The sequence below is a fragment of the Mustela erminea genome, chromosome 5 (assembly GCF_009829155.1).
Source record: "Mustela erminea isolate mMusErm1 chromosome 5, mMusErm1.Pri, whole genome shotgun sequence".
In the NCBI taxonomy this organism is placed as follows: domain Eukaryota; kingdom Metazoa; phylum Chordata; class Mammalia; order Carnivora; family Mustelidae; genus Mustela; species Mustela erminea.
In genome coordinates, this window is record NC_045618.1 from 144,538,686 (window position 1) to 144,561,048 (window position 22,363).

At 47.3% G+C, this 22,363-nt stretch overlaps 1 protein-coding gene across 8 annotated transcripts in view; it reads left to right on the top strand.

Moving 5' to 3' along the window:
- TRAF3 (TNF receptor associated factor 3) overlaps positions 1-22,363 on the top strand; it is a 117,464-nt gene that overhangs the window by 41,378 nt on the left and 53,723 nt on the right. For 7 of the 8 annotated variants that reach the window (XM_032345362.1, XM_032345360.1, XM_032345359.1 and 4 more), the window contains one exon: positions 21,188-21,313. The exons of the other annotated variant lie outside the window; for it this stretch is intronic. The gene's annotated coding sequence lies outside the window, so the exon portion shown is untranslated. The remainder of the gene's footprint in view (positions 1-21,187; positions 21,314-22,363) is intronic. 8 annotated transcript variants of the gene reach the window in all.

Consider the following 22,363-nt stretch of genomic DNA (forward strand, 5'->3'; position numbering starts at 1 on the left):
TGCCACTTCCTGTCTACCCACCAACCCCCGGGAGACGTCTGGGCTGCGTCCTCTTTTGGGCTCTTAGGCTTGGAGCCTGCAGTGCTGGTTCTTGTGAGCGCCTGCGTTTCCATTTCTCTTGGGTTCTTTGCTTCTTTGATCTGCTGTTGGGGTTCCCATTTGTGTTTGTAAAGAGACTTGGCTTCTTGGGGCTGGGCTTCTTAAGACCTTTGTTGGTGACCTGGTGACTCCTGTTTCAGCCGGGGCATCCCATGGCCCCATGTTGCCAGGAGAAACAGCCAGAAGTACAGTACCCTTCTTTCCTAAGACGAGATCATAGCTGATGGTCACCACAGGGTCTTAGCAGAGGACCGTCCTTTTAGCTGGACAGATAGATTAGTCTTCTTTATCCAAGCCAATGAAATCTGTCTGCATTTTATATTTTCCTTGTGTTCTCTCTGCTTCTGCTCGGGGACACCCTTTGTTCTTTGACCCCACCAGCACAGGGAGGGACGATGAATGATTTGTGTGTTTTCCCTTCAGGCTGTATGCCACTCATTCCTTTCTTTTTCTTTTCTTCTTTTTTTCCATGGTAATTCTGGTTAGTGGGTTGCCTGCTTTTGAAGTAATAGGCGACTTAAGGTAGTAGCCGCACTCTAGAGCCTGTTGTTTGGTGTGCAAGTGAGACCTGTAGGAATGTTTCCATAATTTGTATCAAATTCAGGCAAATGTACATTACCGATAATAGTTGATGGCCTGGGTTAGGTTATGAATTTCATTACTGCTCTTTAAAATAGGAGCAGATGCTGCCATGGTCATTCCATTAGTGGTGACAACCCTTTTGGCATCTTGTCATGTATTTAAACTGAGTTAAGCTTGGAAAATTATTGAGTGCATTGAAGATCCTGGCTATATTTTGTAACAGTTTTGCCTTACATTTTGAGAAGCTTGTACTTTAGGAAACTTTCACTCGTATCATATCAATTTGAAATTAAATCCACCCCACAAAGTCCTGTGGACCAGGACTCCTAGATCCAGCAGGAGTGAGCAGTCGCGGGGAGCAGTTGGCGTGGGAGACAGAGTACCCATTTCCCTCGGCCCCACGCCATGAGCCGAGAGGAGGCAGGGTGTGGGGAGGCCGGGTCATGCCTGGGCCGGGAGGGCTGTGCCAAGTCCAAAGCAACCAGACAGCTAACAGCCAAGCAGCACTATTTTAACACCTAGTGGTGCACTTACAGAGATTTCTCCCGTCTGTGCCTCGCCGCCTCCTCATCCCTAAAATGGAGCTAAGAGGAGGCCACGCTATGGGCAGGTGGGGTCTGTGGTCTTTTAGTCCCTGCACCTGCTTTCCACGCCCTGACCAACTTGCTGCCCTTAGTTTTCAGATGGTCGGCCTGGCCGGTGGTTTGAATGGTCCTGTCCGTGCTCCTTTCATCACCCCCTTCCTCTGACCGCAGCTGCTGGCCCTAGGGTGGGCCTCGCTGCCCAGCGCACACTGCCCCCAAAGTAGTTATCATTGCTGGGGGGTGGGCCAGGGTCTCAGCCCCGGCCAGCGTTGGCTCCCTCCCCCCTCCCCCCAGGCATTGTCTGTTCCAGGAGACACCAGAGTCCTGGTGTAAGAACCCTGCTGGTTCCTCCACGCCTTCCTGGGACAGGCCACTTGGGCCAGAACACACGATGCTTGCCAGGCACGGGGTCCCTGGACTGACAGGTCGGTAGGGGACCAGCCCTGTCACAGCACAGCAGCTGTCAGGCTGGTGGGGGTGCGCCTGCCACTGAGGACCAGCCTCGACCCCCAATTTGAAAGGCACAGTTCTCCAGACCGTCTTCTGTGGGGGCGTGCCCAGACTGGCACCTGAATATCCCCAGAGGCATTTGGTAGAAGTTCCCAAGGGCTGTTAAATCACTCTACAAAGCACAGTAAGGGCGAAAAGAAGCTTCCTCACACACGGCCTCCTGCCTTCCCCTCTGATGCTCTCCCTCATGCCGTGAGATTACCCCGCCAGGCAGGAGCTGACGCGGGAGGCGCGCCTGCTTTGGCTGGAAATAGTCATTCATTCATATCACACCTTTTTGGGGAGAGATCAGGGAAGGAAGGGGGCAGCATTTCCATAAATCTGATCTCCCACTGCCGTGAGTAAAGGCCGCACTAGTGAGCTTTGGCTGGGTGCCTGGAAAAGCGGCCTCCCGGGCAGGTAGGCGTGGGCTGGGAGCCGGGGTCCTGGTTTGGATCCTGCCTCTCCCTGTGCCCCAGGCTCCACAGTGGCCGGATGGACAGGGCGCTAGTGGTGGCCTCACAGAGGGACTGAGTCCTGCCCGTGGGGCGGTGGCGGCGGGCCCTGGCGGGGCCTCTTGAGACCGCGGCAGCCACACGAGTGATGGCTTCACCCTCCGAGCCGTGTGCTGACCGAGATGGAGGACAGCAGCCCAGACGAGGGGTCCTTGCTGCCGGGGCGGGAAGGGGGTCGGGAAGACTACCTGGGGGAGAAGAGGTGTGAAGCCGAGGTCAGGTGAACGGGGGGAAGGCGAAGCAGAGGACTGTCCCCACCAGAGGAAGCCGCGTGTTGGCCGGGGTGCGGCGGCTCATGTCTGTTACCAGGGCGACGGGTGACTAGTAGGTCCCTTGCTCCGGGTGTTCCTCCACGCCCACGCCGTCCTTCAGCGAGCGCTGCTTGGTGTCCGGCTGGGCCCTCGACCCCGGGCCGAGCGGAACGCAGGCTGCAGACCGGGACCTCCACTCGGCCACCATGTGCCTGGGGCGTGCTTTCGCCTCAGGTTCGAGACACTCAGCTGTCCGTCAGTCGTGCCGGTGGCCGGGGCTGCTGGGGGCGTCTGACGGGCTCCAGAGCCCGGCCTCGCTGCAGACGCGCTGGCGCGTGGTGACGCCGTGTGTACCCTTGGAGGGGGCTTCCCCCTCTTTTCTCCCTTTTTCCAGCAAAGTGCCCGTCCTCTGGCTCCTGGGAAATACTCCTTCCGCGTGGAGCTTGTCCCGGATCCCCAGACCAGCTCCAGGTCTGCCCCGCTGCGCGCTGGGCCCCTCCGTCACGCCAGTCCTCGTGCTCAGAGTGACTGGCTCGCCGGTGGCCGTGCCCACTGGAGCGCGTGTAAGGCCCGGCGCGGGGCGCTCCGCCTTGCCCGTGGCTTCTGCTCCTGGCGAGTGGTGGCGGGGCACGCTCAGCCCGCGGGCGGGATGAATGAGAAGGAAAGGTCACTTAGGAGTCACGCTGCTATTTTAAGTCTTTTTCTGAATTTGGTTGTTCGGTTGATGGTTCAGAATTTCAAGGGCTCGGATCACATAATGGTTCTACCGTGCAGCGAAGGCGGTGCGCGGCGTTCGAGGTGATCGCTGCCCACAGAGGAACTCGGACTCCGTCCCGCGCTCGCGTTCTCCGGAGTGGAAGTCCAGGTTCATTCCCGGCGGCTTCTCCGCAGGGCTCTCAAGCTGTGAGGCGGCCGAGGTGCGGCTTCTCGCGGGCGGGCGGCCGGCGCGCGGGCGGTGTGTCCTCCTCCGCGTTCCTGCTCTCCGCGGCCCGCCCGGCGCGGCGGACGCTCGGAACCGCAGGCCGGTCGGCCTTGAGGACACAGGCTGGAAGTCTACAAATGCCGCCCCCACCGAGGCATCGGCCACAGGTTTTAAAAGATCTGTATGAAGTCTCTGGTTCAAAGGCAGCTTCCTGTGCCAGGGGCGTCTCTCTCCAGCCTCCTGCTTCGGAGGCTGGTCGCTGGGGAAAGACGGCAATGCAGCCGTCACAGAGTCGCCGTTAACTTGGAAACCGCTGGCCGGGAGGTCGTTCGCCCCCTTTCACAGGCGCTCGCTGCGGCCTGCAGTCTGGAGGCGGGCGGAGCGCAGGCTCCGCGCCCCGGGACTTAGCTGTTTCGGGGCAAGAGCGGGAGTGATTTCTGCAGGCGCCGTGGCTTGTGCGGGCGTGTCCTGCCGCAGCTCCAGCTCCGGGGAGTTGCTGGCGCAGTGGGCTTCCCGGGCCGTCTGGGCGCCGTAGCTCTGCTCTCTGTGTTCAGATGGTGGAGGATGAGCAGGTAAGACTCGAGAAACCACGCATCACATGTGTTCTGCATGCTGATGAGTTTCCCTGGAGAAGGTGAAGACTTACGATTGAGTCGCTGTCTTCTGAACCAAAGAAACAAAACTCGGATTCCGTATTAAAGGACAGTTTGAACGTTTGACCAGTCTTCTTGTTTAAAGCTGACGAATGCCATCTACATAAATTATCGAAGATGTTCTTTGAAGAGATCTGCTTGTTCTTTGACTCACTGAGTGGGCTTGAGTTCCAGAGGTGTAGACGTGCATAGCATGCACTTGCTTCTTTAACTTGAGCAATGACAGTGCCATTAATCTGGCACAGAACATTCTGTTTCACAAAATCAACCATATGGCCGTGGATGAGGAAGTGTAGTTTCCTTCGTTGTTATTTGCCTTCAGATGAGCGTTTTCAGGTGTGCAGAGCCCTGTGCTTGTCCCAGGGTGAGTCAGTCGCTACCTCCTGCTGCTCCTCTTTGTTTATCTAAGAGGGAGGCTGAGAGTCAGAACTCAGGTTTATTTATTTGTCCATGAATTGGTCGCCCCAAAACTGTATTTAAATGCATTATGGGTGGTAATTTATACATTCGGTGCCAAGAAATATGCTTTCAGGGTTACCATGGCAACTGCGTGCATTCTGGAAAGCTTGTGAATGAGTACTGAACCTTCTGGCGTTTTAAGTGAGATGTTCCAGCTCAGAGCCTGCATTCTTGATTAGTGTAAATAAATTCAGCTTTCTGTGTGTATCACATCCTTTTCCTTCATTTACCACTTGTCCGTTCAGCTCGGTACTTCCTCTGCTAGCATCTGCCATGGTCTCTTGGCTCCTGGCAACAGACTACAGTTAAGACGTGGTTCTCAGCTTCAGGCAGGGTGTGCGTGTCCCGACACCTCAGTCTGTGGGGGGTGTAGAATGGGCCGGCACACCCGCGCCTCTGGAGGCTGGAAATCCTCGAGAGCCCTGGAGCAGAGCGGGTAGCCCGTGTGCCGGTGTGGTTCTGGCAGAGCTCTCCTTTGGTCTGGAGAGTGTCTTTCCAGTAACAGCCCACGGCTCTGAGCGAGCCTGACTTCTAGGGAGGGAGCCTCGCCTGATTTATATTTCCAGGATACCTTGAAGGTTGGTTTTGGAGAGGGAGGCCCAGGTTGGAAAGACCTGCGTTCAAAATGCCAAACTTGTGAAACTAATACACGAAGGCCTGTTCTCTTCGTTACCAGAGGATTGTTTGCTGTTGCTCAGAAATGTCTGTAGCATAGCTTCTTTGAAGATGAGTTCCCCTTGTGCATGTAAACCACACTGATGCCTTGACGGCTGGCACTAGAGCATCTGTATGCAAAGCGCACTGCACAGCTTCCCTGGGACGTCCAAGGCAGCCCTGGGGACAGTGGTGTCAGCTGAGGCCTGGGGAGGATACTCACGCTCCTGTGGGGCCCAGGCTCTGGGTTAAGGATGATTCCGATCATATGGCTCAGATTGTTTTTTTTAATTTTTATAAAGATTTTATTTATTTCACAGAGATCACAAGTAGGCAGAGAGGCAGGCAGAGAGGGTGGGGAAGCAGGCTCCCTGCTGAGCAGAGAGCCCGACCTGGAGCTCGATCCCAGGACCCCAGGATCATTACCTGAGCCGAAGGCAGAGGCTTAACCCACTGAGCCACCCAGGTACCCCACGGCTCAGATTTTAAACCTGAAGGTAAAGTCGGCTTTGCAGACTCCCATCTTTGGGCATCTGTGGCGCTCATCTGCGGGCCTTCCTTAAGGATCTTCAGTTCATTCAGTCCCTGTGTTTCCCAGGTGAGGAAACTGAGACCCAAAGAAGCTGTTTTCTCTTGGTTACAGTCCCACAGCAGGTCAGAACCAGACCTAGGGTTAAGAGACCTGGCTCCTGGCTCTCTGTTTTCCTAAGGATCGCTTTCCTGACACACGAGTTTTGCTCCCAGTAACTGTTTTTTGCTTTTCTTTTTATGAAAAAAAAGGGGGGGGGGCTACGTAATAACAGGACTAGAACTCTCTAATTTATAGAAGTTCCTCCTTTCCCTTTCTTCTTTACTCCAGCCTTCTTGGAGCTTCTACTCAGTGTGCAGGGGACTCGAGGGGCACGTCCTCTGCCCTCAGGTCTGGCGCCGTGAGGAGAGATCAATCGCTGCGCACCGCCCCCCCCAGCGCTCCGCCTGCTCTTGGGGTTGGGTCCTGCCGTCTGTGCTGTTCCTCGGGGAGGCTGGTGCCCGGCGGTCTCAGGGCAGGCGGGGAACGGAGTCACTAGCTCTTAAATCAAGGGCACCTTGCTGGGCTCGCTGAGGCCAACGACGTCGTGGTATTAGGTGCGGCTTACGCATTACACCTGACTTACTACGAATTATAAGAGGTTTGGCTTCTAAGGTTGCTTGTACTCGGGTTCCAAGCAGCTAGGGTGTCCCAGGACTTGGTTCCTGTAAGTGCCCCACCCCACCCCCCGCCCTCCACGTGGGACACTGAGCTCTGCAGGTCGGAGGCTCCCAGGCTCGGTTCGCAACAGAAGCCCGTCAGCTGTCTGGATAGCTTGGGAGCCCCTGAAAACTGCAGAGCGGCTGCAGATTAGGGGGCGGTGGGCAGAGGGGGCAGAGAAGGCATAAGGCCCGCTGCGGGGTCGGCAGCATCCGGGGCCTGTTGCTCTGGGGGCACACGGTCAAGCAGGGGACGGCCCGCGGACACGCTGAACGTGCCCTCTGCAGAGGCTTCCCTGTGGTGATGCATGAGGAGCCCAGGACACGTGTGTTGCTGCCCTCGGGTGAGGAGAATTCTGTGACCTCACTCATGAGAGAGCTGCACCAAGAGCCCAAGATGTAACCTTTCAGGGGGAGACAGGTTCCCGCTCTCAGTTGGTGGGACACCGATTTTCCTTGCTGTGAGGAATCCCGCAACCACACATCCTGCCCACGAGTGAGCCTTCCTCAGGTCTCTAGGGAAGGTGCCCCCCAGACAGCCTGGCTGCGGCCCGGGCAGTGGGGATGCGGTAGGGCCCAGGGAGGCCGGCGCGCTCCTCCACCAAACCCCGCGAGCGGCCCCAGGCGGAGCGCGCTACCCGCGCCCAGGGAGCCGGCGCCGCTGCTGGAAGCCTGAGGTGCTCCAGAAATGAGGCCAGCGGTAAAATTAAAATCGTTCCTCAGCGTAGAAGAAAAGAAGTTTATTTTAATTGAAGGAGAACTGTATCTTGACTTGTCAAAAAAGGACATTCAATTAAAAATGACAGATTTTCACACTTAGAGAAGCTATGCATATGTTACAAAGTGGCATTTCTAGGGCACCTGGGTGGCTCAGTCGGTGAAGCTTCTGCCTTCGGCTCAGGTCATGATCCCAGGGTCCTGGGTTCGAGCCCCGCATCCGGGCTCCCTGCTCAGTGGGAAGCCTGCCTCCTCTTCTCTCTCTGCCCCTCCCCTCGCTGTGTTCTTTGTCTTTCTCTCAAATAAATAAAATCTTTTTTAAAAAATGGCATCTCTCAGGCACGTTCATGAATGAGGTTTATTTTGCAGGGGTCTTCAGACCCTCAGGTTGGGGGTTGTGCTCAGCGGAAAGACATCCCTGTCGTCTGGGTCCCTCCGTGTTGCTCTGAAACTGTCTCTGTAGTAGCCAGTGGGGCTGCGAGGGAGGGTCTGGACAGGGCTCAGGCCTGCCGTCTGTCCATGTCTGAGACTGTCCAAATCCAGACTGCGAAGTGTTCCCACCTCCAGACGGAATCTCATTCAGTCCCTCCTCACCGCCCAGCCCGTCCTTGGAAACACAGCCCCAGGGCTCAGAGGACAGGGTCAGAGCCCAGGTGGACGGGTTCCTGCCCAGCTCCGCCTTCCTCCAGCCCCGGCCTGCGGTCTGGTTGCCCAGACTTCTCGGCCTACAGCCTTACCGCCCAGCCTCCGGCTCTTAGCACGTCACTTCCCTTTTCATTCTGCCTGGGATTTTGACAATGTCTAGTAGTGCCAGATGGTTTTATCATTCACCATTAAGAGTGGTTTTGTTTATTACAATCTGCAGCTACAAATCTGGTAAATTCATTTCCTACGTTCAGTTTGTGCTCATCTAAAAATTGTGTTTATAACATTAATTCAGAAGAAGGCTTCAGTTATGAGTTGTTGAGAAACAGCTCTGTACCCCTTTTAATAAAGCTATTTTTGAAATGTAATTTAATGCCTGCAAGTAAATTGCTTGGAGGTTTACCTCCTTACTTGCAAAGAATTGTGACCAGAAAAGTATTATTTTAACCCATTTTCTGAGCTCTGACCAGAAACCCATTCATTCAGTTCATACTTACCAGTCACTCATATTTATCAATATACTGTGATTATATTTATGTTATATATACTTATATCCTTGTGTTTGACCTATAGTAGTGTGTGTGTGTACATATGCATTTATATGTACTAGTTAATACTAATTAATATCAAGCAGAAGTACAGCAAAAAGGTTAGTACCCTCGAATTATAAGGTGATTTTTTCCCTGTGTAACCTATAGAATGAGGTATTGAATTGATACTCAGTACTGAGCCGCTTCTTACACACTTGATTTTTCTTACTGTGTTTATCTATGTTTATATTTTTAAAATTGGAGAATTATGGAGATAGTTAATTTCTACGGATCCTTCAGATTATGGCTTAGATGTCCCCTCCCCAGGGAGGGCTTCCCTTTACCCACGTAAATGAGTGTCGCCGGTGTGCTCGCCATGTGCTCCCTGGGTGGTTTTCCTGTCACACGCGTGCACACACAGTTACACGTACCGGGTCCCCTTCCTCCCAGACAGCCTTCAGGGCCCGTCTTCCGTGTCCTGTCCTGCGCGGACTGTGCTGACCTGGGCACGGGAGTGTGTATTGAAGGAACACAGGACACTGGAGGCCCCTCTGAGGTGGCTGTGATGCTCTGTGTCCCTTCCAGGGCTGTCTTGGAAGTTTTCAACTATTGTCTTGATTCAACCAAGGAATCTTTTTTCCATGACTAATTTAGTATCTTTCCAAATTGTTGAATACTTGTGTTTTCCCCTCCACCACGGGGCCGGAGACAGCCAAGAGTAGAGGCCTCTTTCTGTCCTGAAAGAGCCCTTCCTCTTTCACGCTCCATGTGTTTTCTTGTAAGGGAGCAGTACACTGGGAGGCTAGCGGACTTTAACGCATCCTTTGAATTAAGTGTAGAGAGTTTTGAGGAAAATGAGGTAGTTTTGAGAAACTAGTAAAGCCAGCCCTAACTAAGAATTATTTATGGGCACTTGTGAGAGTGCAGATGGGGACCTGGCAAGACAGGCTTTGGTTCCAACCACTGGACCATTTGGGACGGCCCCAGGGGCTTGTGTGAGATGTGGTGCTGTGGGGCCTCAGTGTGACCAGGAGCTCCCTGCCCTCCGGGACTTTTGGCTACTGAGTCAGTCTTGGAGTTTTTCAGCAGCACTGATCTAACCTACAAATTTAGATTTATTTTCTTATTATTCCAGTAGAAAATTTTATTAATGTGGCTTTTTCTTTTTTGCATAAAAATTGTTGACAGAATATTTTATTTTCAAAATACTGATTAATTTTGGGGGAAACCCAAAGAGATTTGACGTTGCATAACAAATCTGTTAAATTCATCAAATAAAGTGCAGTGAATCATAACCATATTAATTAAGCAAAAGTGAACATTGCAGAATAGAGTTTATTTGAAAGACTGATCAGGACTTGAAAGGTGTCCCACTTTCATACAACCTTATGTTAAACAGTGCGATCAGTTGGATGTCACGTAGGAAACTTTGTACTGGTGGGTCCAGCAATTTTAGCAAATGGGATCACCTTTGAGTAGGAAGTCAATTTATTTTAGAGGGTTTATGTGGCATGAGAATATTAGATTCAAAAAGATCCTAGAAATATTATACTAGACATCTCAAATTTTCTTTTCTTTTTTTTTTTTAAGATTTTATTTATTCATTTGACAGACAGAGATCACAAGCAGGCAGAGAGGTAGGCAGAGAGAGAGGAAGGAAAGCAGGCTCTGTGCTGAGCAGAGAGCCTGATGCGGGGCTCAATCCCAGGACCCTGAGATCATGACCTGAGCCGAAGGCAGAAGCTTTAACCCACTGAGCCACCCAGGCGCCCCATTCTTTTTTTTTTTTTTTTTTAAGATTTTATTTATTTATGATAGAGATAGCAAGAGAGAGAGACAACAGAAGCATGGGGGAGCTGGAGAAGCAGGCCTCCCACTGAGCAGGAAGCCTAATATGGGGCTGGATATGGGGCTTGATCCCAGGACACTGGGACATGACCTGAGCCAAAAGCAGACACTCAACAACTGAGCCACCCAGGTGCCTGACATCTCAAGTTATCAACATGACTCTATCTGTACAAATATATGTGACATTTCGTATTTTAGCACTAAAGTAAGTATGCAAGTGGTAATGAATATTCAACCATGATTTCAGGTGGACAAGACTTCAGAGAAACCTATCATATTGCCAAAAACAAAACCAAACTCACCACTGCATTATAGCTCCAAAACATGGTTTTTTCACACAAGTGTAATTTTAACTGTCACCCAGGAGCATGGGATAGTTATTTCATTCTTAACTAGCTTTTTCCCTCCCTGTTCAAACCCATTTGGAAAATGCTTTTCAAAAGTAAGCTAAGTAGTTCTAGTCAGTTCTTATATGTAAAGTAGCTAGAAACCAAGCAAATAATTAGTTACGTGATACAAGAAATTTATTTTAGCCTTGCCAAGATCTCAGTATCCTCCTTGAAGTCAGAAACAGCCTTGGTTCAGCCAGAGGCCCTGTCTTCGGTGCATCTGGTTGTGAATGTCCTATGTTAGTCCCAAGGAAATAAATAAACTTCAGGGCTGTCCATGCTGAAATTCGAAACAATGAAAAAAGGTGCTTTGTTTTCAAAAGTGACAAATGCATTAGTTAGGCATTATTGATGTTTTGGGAATTTTGAGGCATGTATTTTGCTGTTTCACCCAGATTTTGAATGTACAGGTGTCTGAGCCGTTGAGAACGCTGGTCAAGTCAGCATGGAGGGGGCACTGGTCCTTGAGACCAGGGGTTAAGTCCTGCTGACTCTGACTTTGGGTGAGTTGCTAAGGGTCATTATCTTAGTTCCTCAGTAGTCCAAGGAGAGATTTGGAGCTTTGGATAGCCTTTTAAAGATGAATTGAGAGGTGCAAATGGCAAATGCAGTTTTACAGCATAAATCTCTATTGATTCTTATGACATCACGAGTCGGTGAGCGTGCCTTTGTTGATACAGTCACTGTCTGTTAACAGATGTTACAGATGTGACTCAAGAGGCAGACCACTCTGTTGCTTGCTAATGTGTCATGTTGGGAAACTGCTGAATCTTTCTGTTCCAGTTTCCTCATCTCTGTAATGGGGGTGGGGTAAAGGAGAGTATTTACAGAGTTGTGAAGAGTAAATGAGTAATTACAGGACAATGTAGTAACTACTAATATATATTGAATGTGTACTGTGCGGTAGATAATTTCTGAGTGCTGAGGATACAAACCTAAGAAAAGCACTTCCCCGTCTTCAGAAAGCTCACCGTCAGGTGGCAGAGAGAGAAAGAAGCAGAGCCAGTATAGACTTGTGTTATGATGAGTTCTTATAGTATAGATCAGGGCTTGAGGAAGGTCACTTCCACCAGGAAGGGAAGGTTCTCGAAAGATGCTTAGAAACGTTTAGCCCCATAGCAAGCAGGTGCCTGCCGAGTGTGCCTGGCATCTTGCTAGGTGCTGGGGCTGGAGGGAGGCAACAGATGCAAAGATAGCATCCCTCTGCCCTAAAGTTTCATGACAAACTGTGAGTTGAGTGTGTAGGGTAGGTGTCAAGACACTCGAATGGAGTCTTGAGGATCAAGTGTCTGGCAGGACATGAAGAGAGTGAGAGGGAAGCAGCCAAGGCACAGGAGAAATGGGACAGGAGAGCACATGTGTAAGTCCACCCCGTGACGCAGAGGCAGAGTTCTTGGCTGGGGAGGGCCGGCGTTCGGTGCCGGGCTGCGTGGGGCAGACTCGCACCCAAAGCCAAGTCAGAAGGAGCAGATGCAAGAGGGAATGGTGGGGAGATGCTTCGTGAACTCGAACAGTGTCTGATTGTTAAATTAATTAGTTTCATGAGTTTTGACTGTCCATAAAAATTACAATTTTTAATTTCATAGTCTTTGTTCCTCCACTAAACTTAATACCATAAAATTTTTAATTAAGGGAAAAGCTTTCTTTGGTCATTATATTTCAAAACACTTTCCTGCGCTTGTGCTTTTAGAAAATGAAGTAAACGCAGGATACATAGAAGTTGGCTCGGGTGGAACTTTAATTCTCGCAGCCACGAGAGGCCTTCTGCTTGCCCCGGCCTAGGGCCTTCCTGCTGCGTGTGCTAGAGAGGAGCACCAGCCGGGCGGTAATCCTGTGGAATCCCAGTGGTCATCTGTGGCTTGATTGCTTTTAATTGAACTGATGTAGTGAGAACGTTGGCTCCTCCTTTCACCACCAGTTAGTAAACTGACTTGGTAGCAGGTGCTGCTGTTGGCTGTTTTTGTATACTCCATAATATAAATGTATCACCCCGACATTGTGTAATTATTGTATTGTTTTCCAGTTACAAGGTCTTTGTGTGCATGTGTTTATTTAGTAATTATAGGAAAGATTTTATTTTTTTAATTAATTTATTTTGGGGGCGCCTGGGTGGCTTAGTCATTGAGCATCTGCCTTCAGTTCAGGTCATGGTCCCCAGGGTCCTGGATTGGGCCCCTGCATCGGGCTCCCTGCTCAGCGGGGAGTCTGCTTCTTTCTCTCCCACTTCCCCTGCTTATGTTCCGTCCCTTGTCTCTCTCTGTCAAATAAATAAATAAAATCATTTTAAAAATTAATTTATTTTTTCAATTTCTTGGAAGTAGGCTCCACACCCAACATGTGGCTTGAACTCACAACCCTGAGATTAAGAGCCTCGTGCCCTACCAGCTGAGCCAGCCAGGTGCCCCAACTATAGGAAAACTTTTATATTCTTGTAGTATTTCTCTGCCTACAAAGTGGATTATATGTGGGAATATGTACACATAAGACTTTAGTTGCAAATTGGGGCATCTGGGTGGCTCAGTTGTTAAGCATCTACCTTGGGCTCAGGTCGTGAACCCAGGGTCCTGGGATGGAGCCCCCCATGGGGCTCTCTGCTCAGTGGGGAGTCTGCTTCACCCTCTCTCCCCTCCCCCGCTTGTGTTCCCTCTCTTGCTATGTCTCTCTCTGTCAAATAAATAAATAAAATCTCAAAATAAATAAATAATAAAGACTTTAGTTGCAAATAGAAGGAATTTGAGCATCACATTTCATACTGAAGCATTTTCTGTTTTAAGGTATCTCTGAAGAAGAAAACATTCAATTTTCCAGTTCTGATAAAGTCTGTAGTTATATTAGTATAGTGTGCTTAGTAAGAAATTTAGTCCTGAGTCTTGCATTTCTGCCATGACTGAATAACAAGGACCAGACTTACTCTCCACCAAGACCAGGTGAGGCAAGTGAGGCACTTGACTCGGGTGTAGAACTGAAGGGGGCACCAAAAAGCTTAATAATTGAGATTAATATTTTAGGGTCACCTCACTGGCACAGTCAGTAGAGCATAGAACTCTTGATCTTGGGGATTTTAAGTTTGAGCACCATGTTGGGTATAGAGATTACTTAAAAATAAAATTAAAAAAAATTTTTTAAACTTATTTGACGTTTTAGTGGGGGGAGAGGTAGAGAGAATCCTCAAGCAGACTCCCTGCTGAGTGCGAGCTTAAAATGGGACTCCATCTCATGACCCTGAGATCACGACCTGAGCCAAAATCAAGAGTCAGAAGCCCAACTGAGCCACCCAGGTGCCCCTAAAATAAACATTTTAATACAGCGCTTTGAGAAAGTCCAATGTGATACAAACAGATCCATAATGAAAAAAAAATCAAAATTTAAATATAGACAGGATCAGAATTAATGATTTTTCCTTTTGCCTCACCTCCGACATGGCTCAGTTCAGCTGTGTTACCAGTACTATCTTAGTTTAAAATTTTAATGTTTTCGTTTCTCATGGATTTTTTTCATTAGTTTTGGCTTTTATCTCTGTTACTGAGTTTTTTGTTCCTCCCTAAAATTTGTACCTGAGGCAGGGGCCTCACTCACCTGACCCCAGTCCCAAACCTGACTGCCATCTTAAACAACTTGAAAACCAGACAAAATAGATGAAGCAACAGCTTTAGACATTGGTCAGCAGACAGATTAGGACTGTGTTCCTGGAAATAAAAGAAATGAACTCTACAGTTACTCCAGCCTTTTCTCTAGAGCAGGATCCATGAAATTTTGCTGTAAAAAAAAAAACTGGTAGTAGGTTAGATTTGGCCCCAGGTCATAGTTTGTAAATTCTAGCGTAGAGACAGTTTCCACACTGCAGGGCAGGGAGAGAGAAGCCGGAGCCCACTGGCCTTACTGAAGTGACAAACCCTCAGTGTTTGGGAAGACAAAGCAGCTAGAATTTAGGTGGGGGGTAAAGCACAGGAGAGGAAGGGGGCTCCTTACAACTCCAGAGATCTGTCAGAGGACCCCCTGGAGATTTTGACTGAGTGCTGATCCACATATGCATGAGGAGAAACATCTCAAAGCCAGGAAAAGAACTACCAGAAAGGAGCAGACTGGATAATTTCTGGATATCACACAGGGTTGAGATAGTTAGGTCCTTTCAAGGCTGTTTTTAAGTCTTTGTTAGGGTGGGTTCAGAGCAGCTTTTCCAGTTAGGGCATCAGGTAGACTCCCCTCACCTCAGCAGTGGGGCTGGATTAGCTCTAGACTAGAAGGGCTGCTGCGGACCTGCCCAGCCAGTTCCACGTAATAGTTCTCAGAACTAAGTCCCACATATATTTATTTATTTATTTGACGAAGTAAGAGAGAGAGAGCGAGCATTTGCATGGGAGGAGGGGCAGAGGATGAAGGAGAGAGAATCTTTTTTTTAAGATTTTATTGTTTATTTGACAGAGACACACAGCGAGAGAGGGAGCACAGCAGGGGGAGTGGGAGAGGATAGAAGCAGGCTTCCCTCCAAGCAGGGAGCCCAGTGTGGGGCTCGATCCCAGGACCCTGAGATCAGGACCTGAGCTGAAGGCAACGCTTAAGGACTGAGCCACCCAGGTGCCGCAGGAGAGAGAGAAGCTTAAGCAGACTCCTTACCAAGTGCGGAGACCGATGCCAGGCTTGATCCCAAGACCCTGAAATCATTACCTGGTTCAAAATCAAGTCAGCCACCCAGGTGTCCCAAGTCCTAATTACGTTCAAAAGGATATGATAACATCCAGTTCCCAACAGCATAAAAAAAGTGTCCAGCATCTTATAAAAATTACCAGACATACAAAGAAGCAAGAAAATAAGATATTAACCAGGAGAAAAATTAACCACTAGAAACAGATGCAAAATAATAGACAAGTACATTAAAATAACTGCTATAAAATAAGTTGCACATGTTCAAGAATATAGAGAAAAATGAACATAATTAGCAAAATGAAAAATCAGAAAACTGAAGTAAAACTTCTAGATGAAAAATAAAATTTATGAAATGAAAAATGTAACAGAGAGATTAATAACAGGTTGGTACTACAGAAGAATATGTCCATGAACTTCAAGACATGGCAAAGAAATGGTCCAGGACACAACAAACAGAATAGAGAAGACCGGAGAGACTAACAGAGCATTTAGGAACCTGTGAGACAAAATCAGCTGTTTTCAGATACATGTAACTAGAGTTCCAAAAGAGGAGGGAATGCAGATAGCATTTGGAGAGATAATGGCTGAAAAAAATATCCAAATTTGATGAAAATTACAAACCACAGAGCTCAAAAATCCCAAACGGAATAAACAAAGAAAACCATACCAATGTGTACCGCATAACAATATTGCTGAAAAACCAGTGCTAAAGAGGGGGAAAAAAGTAAGAAGAAAAGACATTACAGAAAAACAAAAACAGAAATGACAGCTGACATCTGGTCTGAGCTTGTGCTAGCCAGAAGACAACACAGTGACATGTTTAAAGCACCGAAAGAAAAATCTGTTAGTTTAGAATTTTGTACCCAGAGAAAATATCTTTCAGAAATAAAAGTGAAATCACAATTTCTAGGCCAAGAAAAGCTGACAGAATTTATTGCCAGCAGACCTGCACTACGTGAAATTTTTTTTTTTTAAAGATTTTATTTATTTATTTGACAGACAGAGATCACAAGTAGACAGAGAGGCAGGCAGAGAGAGTGAGAGAGGGAAGCAGGCTCCCCGCTGAGCAGAGAGCCCGATGTGGGACTCAATCCCAGGACCCTGAGATCATGACCTGAGCCGAAGGCAGCGGCTCAACCCACTGAGCCACCCAGGCGCCCACTACGTGAAATTTTTAAAGGAAGTTTAGTTAGAAGGAAATTATATCAGATGGGAATTTTTTTTAAAAGATTTTATTTATTTATTTGACAGACAGAGATCACAAGTAGGCAGAGAGGCAGGCAGAGAGAGAGAGAAGGAAGCAGGCTCCACGCCGAGCAGAGAGCCAGATGCGGGCCTCTATCCCAGGACCCTGAGATCATGACCTGAGCCGGAGTCAGAGGCTTAACCCACTGAGCCACCTAGGCGCCCACCAGATGGAAATTTTTACACAGAGGAGTAAAAATAATAACCTGAAATGGTCAATAGATGGATAAATATCCTCACTTTTAATTGCCTTTTTTTTTAATTGGCTATTTAGGGGCGCCTGGGTGGCTCAGTTGTTAAGTATCCGCCTTCCGCTCAGGGAATGATCCCAGTGTCCTTGGATAGAGCCCTGCATCAGGCTCCCTGCTTGGCAGAAAGCCTGCTTCTTCCTCTCCCACTCCCCGTTCTTGTGTTCCCTCTCTCAGTGTCTCTCTGTCAAATGAATAAATAAATATCTTTTTTTTTTTTTTTTTTTTTAAAGGCTGTTGGGGCCCCTGCATGGCTCTGTGGGTTAAGCCTCTGCCTTTAGCTCAGGTCATGATCTCAGGGTCCTGGGATCGAGCCCCGCACCGGGCTCTCTGCTCAGCGGGGAGCCTGCTTCCCCCTCTCTCTGCCTGCCTCTCTGCCTGCTTGTGATCTCTGTCTGTCAAATAAATATTAAAATAAAATCTTTTTTTAAAAAAAAGGCAAAAGTAACAATATATGATGGGCCTTATAATACTTGTAGAGGTAAATAAATGAAAGCAGTAGCACAAAGGCTGGGAGGAGAGAAATGGAAATCTGTTATCCCTGCGCTTAAAGTAGCATAATAGTATTTGCAGGTAAACTATGATAAGTTAAAGATCGCTGTCATATCCACAAAAATCTGTCATGGGTAGGGGAAGAAGGAAACATTAATGCCAATATGAGGGATGTAAAAAAGGGTCCCACTACAGACCCTAAAGACATTGAAAGGGTAGTAAGGGTAAAATTGTTAATAATTTTATACCAATAAATTTGACTTTTTTTTTTTTTTTAATTTGTTTGACCGACACAGTGAGAGAGGGAACACGATCAGGGAGAACAGGAGAGGGAAAAGCAGGCTTCCCGCCAAGCAAGGAGCCCAATGTGGGACTTGATCCCAACACCCTGGGATCACTGAGCTGAAAGCAGACACTTAAAAGACTGAGGTCACCCAGGTGCCCCTAAATTTGACAACTTAAACAAAAACATTTTTTGAAAAACACAAACCATCAAAGCTAACTCAGGAAGAAATATGTAACTTTCATTATTCTGTATTTACTAAAGAAATTGAATTGGTAATGAAAATCCTTTGGGGCGCCCGAGTGGCTCAGTCAGTTAAATGTCTGCCTTTGGCTCCATTCATGATCTCAGGGTTCTGAAAATGAGGAGGGAATGTTTCCTATCTCATTCTGTGAGCCAGCGCTGGACTGAAAGGAAGACAAGACAAAAACATTACAGTAAAGCAAAACCACCAAGTGCATTAGTCTTACACACATCTTCCATACATGGTAGCAGATAGAATCCATATAGAAACATATAAAAAGGATATTACTTAATGATCACGTGAGGTTTATCTCAGGAGTGAGAAATTGGCTTAACACTGGAAAATCAATCCCTGTAATCCACCAGCGTAACATATCAAACACAGAAAAACGAGAAGCACAGAGATGGAAATGTGGGAAGCACAAAGGGAAGGCAGGAGACACAGGAAGTAGGGACTGAGGCTCATATAATTGGCTCTAGAAGGAGACGTGAGGGCCAGGGCAGAAGCAGTGCTTGAAAAGATAATGGCTGAAATCTCTCCAGAAAGTTGAAATGCGGCAAACCACAATGGCAAGACGTTCAACAAATGACTGACAAGATATCCTAAGTAAAAAGAAATCCACACGCAAACACAGGGCCGTGAAGCACATGATTACACAGAGGAACAGCAGCTGGATTCCTGACACCGACCCTGAGAGCCACACAGCACTTGGAGTGATAAGTCAGTAGGAGAAAGGAAGGGATTCTCTCTCTAACCAAAATGATTGAATGTTATGTAAAACGTTAATGGTGACAAAAGTACGTGAACACGTGTAAACACGCAGTGGTGGGACATAGGCTGGAAATACGATGAATGGAGTTAACACTTTAAAGTCCTTGCTGTCTGGGAGAAGGGTAAGATAGGGCTGTGAGAAGAAGCCGCACATTGTCATTTCTAAAGTAATCATTAAAAGAGTAAAAACAGAACCTGTACCTTCTAGATTACAGAGAAGAGGGAGTTAGGATAACATTCCTAAAGAAGGCGGATAGCCCCTGGTAAAATAGCAGAAGGAAATCTACATATGCGGGTTGGCTTCCAGGGTAAATAGAGTAAATTTCCATTTAAAGGCAAAGATACCAAGATTTTTCAAAATATTTTTTAAAAATCCAACTATATACTGTTTACAAGAGATTCATCTAAAGGAATTCAGAAATGTTGAAAGTAAAATGATGACAAAAATAAACTATGCAAACACCGAGAACAAGAATGTGTAGTATTAGACAAAATATATTTTAAGGCAAAAAGCAGGACCAGAGTATCGTTTCACAGTGGGCCACTGTAGGTCCTGTGACAAAATAAATAGCTTATCATAAACAGGTTCTTTTCTTGCTCACACAAAGTCCAGGATAGGTAGTCCTAGTTGGCAGATGGCTTTCCACATGATTGAGTTCTTTGGGAAAGAGAATCTTGTAGTCCCAGAGGAGGAAGAAAAGACTTCATTAATTTGACTCTGTGTGTTCACAGAAACCAGCTCTGGCCAGGGTGTAAGGAAGGAGGCTCGCACTGGCCAGGCCTGACCGGCACACGTCTGCCTGTGCCTGGGGGTCGGAGTCAGTGTCTCTGGAAGCTGGTGGACTGAGATGAGGGAGTTCATTAAGCCTGATGAGGAGTGGTAGCCCAGTAGCTGCTGGAGAGATGAGCAGGAAGGAGCTTGTTGCAAAATTAAAAGTGCATTGTGGCAGGGGTGTCTGACTCTTGACCTCAGCTCTGGTGTTGATTCAGGGCCCTGAGTCCCAGCCCTATGCTGGTCTCCACGCTGGCCTTGGAGCCTACTTTTTAAAAAAAAAAAAAAAAAAAAAAAAATTGCATTGCAGCAATTGTCAGATGTAAAATTTTTACAAATGTAAGAAATGTAAATGTTAAAAAGAATTTTTTTTTAAGAGCTAAAGAAAGAGAGAGTAGGGGAGGGGCAGGGGGAGGGAGAGTAAGACTCTTGAGCAGGCCACACACCCTGCACACAGCCCAAAGCAGAACTCGATTGTACGATTATAACTTGAACCAAAATCAAGAATCAGACGCTTAATGGACTGAGCCACCAAGGCGCCCCTATTCAAAATAATTTTAAAATTCGATGTAGTGAAGAATTCTTAGGGTACCACTATACAGCCATTCAGTTAGCAAGAATTAAAAAACTGGACAAGTCTTGTTGAAGTAGTTGAGCACCAGAAACACTCTCATACACTTCTGATGGGGGTATAAATTGTTACAACTGCTTTGGAAAATAGTTTGGCTTTATGTGGCAAAGGTGTATCCCATTTCTAGGTCTGTACACCAGAGAAATACATGCTCACTGTGCTTAAGATGGCTGCGCCACGGAGATCTGTTCGTAGTGTCTTTGCTCCAAGGCAGAAACTACCCAGGGGACAGGGGAATGGATAAGTAAATTAGTGTATTTTTACACAATGGTGTGCTACATGGCAATGAAAATAAATACCAGGTACAGCCCCAGAGGTGGAGTGGAAAAAAAAAAAAGAGAAAGAAAGAGTACATACAATATAATTCTGTGTATAGAAATTACAAATTTTGGCAAAAATATTCTGTATCAGTGTGGCGTGCCTAGATGCTGCATCTAAAGGAAGGTAAGAAAGCGATAACCGTAAAGGTTATAGTTGCTGCTCACGGCGGAAGGTGGGGGTGGGGGTGGGGGGTCAGAGAGAGGTACCCTGCCGTTTTGGGGTTTCAGCAGTGTTTGTTCCTTCCTTGGCCTGGATGGTTGTTGGACTAGTGTTTGTGTACCGAACATAGGTGTTGACCGTGCTTTGTGTGTGTGTGTGCAGTACTTCATGATAAAAGTTATTTTAAAATTAAAATAGTCTGAAGATATCCAGACTTTGTAATTTGTGTCCACATAAATTGTAATGTGGAAAATCCAAAACACATGTTTCTATAGAGTGGTTAAAATGGTTTCTTTTCTTTCTTTTCTTTTTTTTTTTTTAAAGATTTTATTTATTTATTTGACAGAGAGGGATCACAAGTAGGCAGAGAGAGGGGGAAGCAGGCTCCCTGCTGAGCAGAGAGCCCGATGCGGGGCTCGATCCCAGGACCCTGAGATCATGACCCGAGCTAAAGGCAGAGGCTTAACCCACTGAGCCACCTAGGCGCCCCAAAAAGTTTTCTTTAAACTTCTTTCCTTTTTTTTTTGAGATTTTTAAAAATTTTTATTTGAGAAAGAGAGAGAGAGAGCATGAGAGGAGAGGGTCAGAGGGAGAAGCAGACTCCCCACAGAGCCGGGAGCCCGGTGCAGGACTCGATCCCGGAGTTCCGGGATCATGACCCACGCTGAAGGCAGTTGCCCAACCAATGAGCCACCCAGGCACCTAAACTTCTTTCTTGATCATTCTTTTTAATTTACATTTTTGAAATTCTATTTTTAAAACATTTAAAAATGTTCCCAGTGGAGTTGACCCAGTATTATCATTACTCCCCAGGTGAGAGACCCCAGCAGGATCCTTGAAGAAGGGCAGGATCGGCGCTGCTTTGCTTCTTTCTTGACCGAAGTCTCTTCCTGCCAGACCGTGCTTTGCTGTATCTTCCTCGCAGCGTATGACACACAGGTAGGTCTCTGGAAAATTTTAACTTATATAGATTTCTTTTTGCAGCTGGAACTTGTTTGCTTTTTCATAAAAATAAAGTGATTGAAACATCCTGAACTCATTTTTGGCTTTAGCAGTTTCCTCTGTGACAGGCCTATTTGAGTAACTGCTGCACACATGGCACCGTATTTCGGTGTGTGTCTAACCTTATTTTTATTTCTCATTTTTTTAAACCAGCATTACACTTTGAGAATAATCATCATTACACCTGATGGCCCAGTAATGATGAATGTGTTTGAAACCCGGGGCAGGGCTAGGGGTTTCTGCCTTATAGGCCTGCCCTCCGCAGCAGGACGTTCACCAAGGGCAGGGAGGCCTTCCCAGCTCAGATTGCAGCTTTAAAAAAAATTTTTTTTCTAATTTTATTTGACAGAGAGAGAAATCACAAGAAGGCAGAGAGAAAGCCCGAGAGAGAGGGTAGCAGGCTCCCATTGAGCAGATAGCCAGATGCGGGCTTGATCCCAGGAACCTGAGACCATGACCTTGAGCCGAAAGCAGAGGCTTAACCCACTGAGCCACCCTGGCGCCCCAGATTGCAGCTTTCGATGCTTGAACTGTTTGCTCCCTAACTGTTGTTCTCTAGGAGTTTGAAAGGAAACAAAGTACTCTGTTTTTGGTCTCTAATTTGTGATTGAGTAGCACTTTATACTTGAAATTAAAAACTCTTTACTATGTTAGAACAGTAAAATGAATATAAAATGGATTTGAAATAGTTGCATCCAAAGTGAGTTTTAATATATAGCTCGCCCTTTCTTTCTTTCTTTCTTTCTTTCTTTCTTTCTTTCTTTCTTTCTTTCTTTTTTAAATTTGACAGACAGAGATCACAAGTAGGCAGAGAGGCAGGTGGAGGGTGGGGGGAGGCAGGCTCCCTGCTGAGCAGAAAGCCTGACACGGGGCTTGACCCCAGGACCCTGGGATCATGACCTGAACCAAAGTCTGAGGCTTTAACCCACTGAGCCACCCAGGCACCCCTATATATAACTATTTCTAATGAATTCAAAGTATAAAGAA